We start from the raw sequence: 5,570 nt of genomic DNA on the forward strand, positions 1-5,570 counted from the left end.
CAAAAGACCGTCTATTTTTTTAAGTTTTTAGTTTTTTTTTAATAGTTTTTTTTTTTTTTTTTTTCAAATCATGGAAACAATAATTGGTCGCAGTTACAAGATATGATGTGGACTGGAATAATTTACATTTACACAACTAAAAACATAATGCATATATGTATATAAAAAGTAATAATAATAATGACAAAATAAAATGTGAATACAAAATTGTATACAGTACTACCTGGTGTGTGTAAGTTTGATTTACTTTACATATCAGAATAATTGACCAGACAAGTGGGTATGAACAAAAAAATGAAAAAATTTAAGAGTAAAAATATATCAATTAAAAAAAAAAAAAAGTGAATCAAAATGATGCTGTTTTCTTTAACTTTGACTCCTTTTCTAGTCCATTTGCTTTATTAGCATGTGCATAAAAAAAAGTGAATCGGTTCTCATCGTTGAAAAAACTTGATTAGTTTGCAAACATCACATCTCCATTTGGAATCAGATGTTGGTGTCAGGCTTGCCTCTGACAGTTTGACTATGTTTTAGTTTTTTCCTCTGCATTTCTCTTTTTTCCTCTATGTGTATAGTGTTTCTGGTCAGCGCTCTTATTTTGTTGGTTTCCTGTCTTTCTCCCTGAGTGCTGTCTTCCCCCTTAGCTGCGGCTGATTGGCACCTGGCCACACCTGGTGTCAATCAGTCCGCTCCTATTTAGACCTGTCTTCCCATCCAGTCACTGCTGGATTATTGATTTGTCAATGTCGCGCTCGTGTATGGTAATGTCGCTCCTGTTGTGTCGTATCTTTGCAGCGTAGCGGTAAGCTATATTTTGTTGGATGTTTGTAGCTTACTGTTTTTTGTTCCCTGCTTCCAGTTTGCTTTCTTATTACAAGTACGACTTCTGTTTTCCTGCTAGATACCTGCTAGCTTCCACGCTAGGCCTTTTTGTAATCCGCCCATGTGAGCGCTTTTTGTTTGTACCCTTTGTTTGTTTTTGTCTTAGTGTTTTAAAATAAATCATGTTTTCTCACTCCATGCCTGCCTCCATCTCTGCATCTTGGAGTTCGTACACAACTAACTCTGAAAGTTGGGTGGGACATCATGACTATATTCCCAAGGTATTCACACTTAAACCCCTTATGTGCTCTAGTAGCACTTGCTTATTTCTCTTACCAGTACGGTCATGATTTTATTTGTAACATTTTGTAAATGGAAAACTCACATCATCTGAACAACATAATTATGAATAGATTTTGTTTTTTTTTTGTAATTTTTTTGTATTTAGTGTATTAGATTCTGCAACTAGTGTTTGGATCCCACTGTACGCAATAACTGAAGAGCATGGAAAAAAGCATTTCACTGTGGTGTAGTCTGCATGTGACAAATAAACTTGAACATTGAACCTTGAATATACCACACCTAACCCCTACAGGAGTACAGCCACGACCCAAGAAAATATTTTTATTTATCTGGAAAAGACAAGTAAGAATTAAAAAGGAAACAATAACATGGACTTATTGAGAAAAGCACACGTATAAACATTTGATTACCTGCATGTCCACAATCCATCGATGTCTTCTAAAGCAAGATCAGTAAATAAATATGAGGCACCACATTCAACAAGACATGCCCAATGAGTGCAATCATTCTATTACATTTAATAGACGCTTTAGATCAGTGGTCCCCAACCGATTGGTACCGGGCCGCAGAATAATTTTTTATTAATTTTTATTTAATCAACATACAAAACACAATATACACTTACAATTAGTGCACCAACCACAAAAACCTCCCTTTTTCATGACATACAGTACATAGCGTTAAGTTTATATATATATATATATATATATATGTGTGTATCTATATGTATATCCATCCATTTTCTACCGCTTATTCCCTTTTTTTTGGGGGGGTCGTGGGGGGCGCTGGCGCCTATGTCAGCTACAATCGGGCGGAAGGCGGGGTACACCCTGGACAAGTTGTCATCTCATCGCAGGGCTAATACAGATAGACAGATAACATTCACACTCACATTCACACACTAGGGCCAATTTAGTGTTGCCAATCATGTCTTTGGAAGTGGGAGGAAGCCGGAGTACCCGGAGGGAACCCACGCATTCACGGGGAGAACATGCAAACTCCACACAGAAAGATCCCGAGCCTGGATTTGAACCCAGGACTGCAGGACCTTCGTATTGTGAGGCAGATGCACTAACCCCTCTTCCACCATGAAGCCCTATGTGTGTATATATATATGTGTGTGTGTATATATATATATATATATATATATATATATATATATATATATATATATATATATGTGTGTGTATATATAGACATATATGTACATATATATATATATATATATATATATATATATATATATATATGTATGTATGTATGTAAAACAAAGTGCACACACAAGTTCAGTAAATAATTTAAATTTGGAACACAGCATCATTGTTTTCACAGCTTTTTGGTTGTTAGAGGTAGAGAATGTTTTAACGTAGAGTTCTAATTCTTTTTTTAAGGCACAAAAAAACATATCGGGCTTTGAGAAACTTACATTTATGAATATAAAACTTAACCAATGAGGTTTTTGGACACTGCTGTCCAACAGCCTTCGCCAAGCCCAATGACACCAGCAAGCTCGCATGCGCATTGCGAAGACTGCAGCATGTGAATTTGGACACGGACTTTTTTTTTTTTTTTAACTATATTAAAGTATATGAGACAATAACGCCAGTCGGTAAGGTGGAAAATAAAATTATTTAAATTCAGCTTAGAATTCTCAATATTTGATTGGCGGATATGACTTTCGTCGGCGGAAGTTCCTCAGTCAACCAAGGCGGGAAATACCCACAACTTCCGCTCGTGAAAACAGAGCCTCGGCTTTTGTGTACATTTTTCAAAACTTACTTTTCTGCCTTCTTGAGGTTGCGGCAAACACAAGAGAGATTTTTGCTCTGCGTCACTTTAGGGTAAGAAACTTGTACTGTTGTGTAGCTAAATGTTATTGTGCTATTCTAGGAACAAGAGAGCAGGATGAGAGTTTAGAGGGTCGCATCATCGATACATGACAACACCTAGTAATGATTTAGCCTTTAAACATCTTGTCACTTGTCGGCTAACTCTTTCTGATAAATTGCAACAATCAGACAAAATAAATAGATAATGAATGAATGGACGGACATTATTGGATACAACCTGTTGTTTTAAGCAGGGGTCTCAAACTAATTTCACCTGGGGGCCACTGGATGGTGAGACTGGGCCGCAAAAAAAAAAAAAATACTGCAACGAAGAGTTAGTGCTGCAAGGGGTTCTGGGTATTTGTTCTGTTGTGTTTATGTTGTGTTACGGTGCGGATGTTCTCCTGAAATTAGTTTGTAATTCTTTTTTGGTGTGGGCTCACAGTGTGGCGCATAAAGTTTTTTATATGGCCACCCCTCAGTGTGACCTGTATGGCTGTTGACCAAGTATGCGTTGCATTCACTTGTGTGTGTGAAAAGCCAATGTGACTGGGCCGGCATGCAAAGGAATGAAATAAATGAATGAATGAATGAATGAAATAAGTTTATTTTGGTCATATAATCAATCAAATCAATCAACCATTTTGTGTGATCAGTTTTACAGTACATGTTAATGTATACAATAATGCACATTTACACACGAAAAAAAAAAGAAAAAGAATGACCAAAAAAGGAATAGGCTGAAGCCAAAGCTTATATTTGCCTATCTTATACCTTCACTGAAGATTAGATTGCCTGGAACATCAACTTAAAAAAAAATCAAAAATCAACGAGATGAAAGTAATTGTTACTATATTTTATAATTTTGAAATATTTCACCTTTCAATGTTTTCTTAAACCTTAACAAAGAAGTGCATGTCTTCAGCTCATCACTGAGCTTGTTCCACCATTTAACTCCTAAAACTAATACATTCGTATTTTATATTTGTTCTCGCTTTACCTATTTCAAAAATCGATATCCCCCGTAAATTATAGTTTTCTCCTCTTAAATGAAATAGCCTGAGAATACAAGCTGGAAGGCTGTTCTTTACTCGAAACATCATTTCCATTGTTTTTAAAAACACAATGTCGGAAAATTTTAACACATTTGAACTCATAAATAATGGATTGGTATGTTCATAGTAGCAGGCTTTGTGTATTATTCTAATGACCCTTTTTTGAAGTTTTATTATTAGGTCTATGCCATCCATCCATTTTCTGCCGCTTATTCCCGGTCGGGGTCGCGGGGGGCGCTGGCGCCTATCTCAGCTACAATCGGGCGGAAGGCGGGGTACACCCTGGACAAGTCGCCACCTCATCGCAGGGCCAACACAGATAGACAGACAACATTCACACTCACATTCACACACTAGGGCCAATTTAGTGTTGCCAATCAACCTATCCCCAGGTGCATGTCTTTGGAAGTGGGAGGAAGCCGGAGTACCCGGAGGGAACCCACGCATTCACGGAGAGAACAGGCAAACTCCACACAGAAAGATCCCGAGCCTGGATTTGAACCCAGGACTGCAGGACCTTCGTATTGTGAGGCAGACGCACTAACCCCTATTATTAGGTCTATGTTTGTTTTATAAACATTTCCCCAAATTTCAACACAATACGTTAAATATGGAAAAATAAAAGAATAATACAACATATGGAGGCATGTCTTATTCAGCATGTGTCTTACTTTATAAAGAATAGCAATAGATTTGGATATTTTTCCTTTTATATATTCAATATGCGGTTTCCAACACAGTTTATGATCAATTATTATTCCCAAGAATTTAATTTCATATACTTAATCAATTTCCACTTGATTTAATTTCAATTTTGCTTCACAATTTGTCCTTGTACCACTAAACCGCAAATAAACCTTAAAGTGCCTTTAAGGTTTATTGGCGCTCTGTACCTCTCCCTACGTCCGTGTACCACTCCATACAGCGGCGTTTTGAAAAGTCATATATTTTACTTTTTGAAACTGATACCGATAATTTCCAATATTACATTTTAAAGCATTTATCGGCCAATAATATCGGCAGTCCAATATTATCGGACGTCTCTACAAATAACGGTTTGAATTGAACCTGTTCATTGCAATAATGACAATAAAACTTTATTCTATTCTTACGGTTTGAATTGGTCCAGGTTATCGGGGACTGTTATTACTGACAGACAGGTGTCGCGGTGTGACTGCAGCCGGGCACGTAAGAAAACCCTCGTTTCCATGGCAACATATCTGTCGCTTCCACTCATTTGCCGCTTTTCCACTAACGCAGGGGTAGGCAACCCAGAACGTTGACAGAGCCATTTTGGAGCCAAGTAACACAACGCTGTCAAGCGACAGTCATAAAAAAACGCACTAACATGAGACTTTCATATTAAGGTGGGGGCTGCAAAATACCGTCTCGGGCCGCGTGTCTGAGACCACTGTTTTAAAGCAAACGGGAAAATGCGACTGCTTATTTATGTAACGGTTTCCACAGTCTACACCTGGCCTGGCCAATTATTATGACTTGGGGCCAAATTTAGAGAATAAAATGTGTCTGGGGGGCCGGTATATCTATTTTTAGGAAAACT

At 37.5% G+C, this 5,570-nt stretch overlaps 1 protein-coding gene across 1 annotated transcript in view; it reads left to right on the forward strand.

Annotated features, from left to right (window-relative positions):
* The first annotated feature begins 2,806 nt into the window (after positions 1–2,806).
* The window catches only part of rfc4 (replication factor C (activator 1) 4), a 24,553-nt gene continuing 21,789 nt past the window's right edge, over positions 2,807–5,570 (forward strand). Inside the window, exon 1 of the mRNA XM_061884020.1 lies at positions 2,807–2,966. The gene's annotated coding sequence lies outside the window, so the exon portion shown is untranslated. The remainder of the gene's footprint in view (positions 2,967–5,570) is intronic.

This window comes from Nerophis ophidion, linkage group LG22 (genome assembly GCF_033978795.1).
Source record: "Nerophis ophidion isolate RoL-2023_Sa linkage group LG22, RoL_Noph_v1.0, whole genome shotgun sequence".
Taxonomy (NCBI): Eukaryota; Metazoa; Chordata; class Actinopteri; order Syngnathiformes; family Syngnathidae; genus Nerophis; species Nerophis ophidion.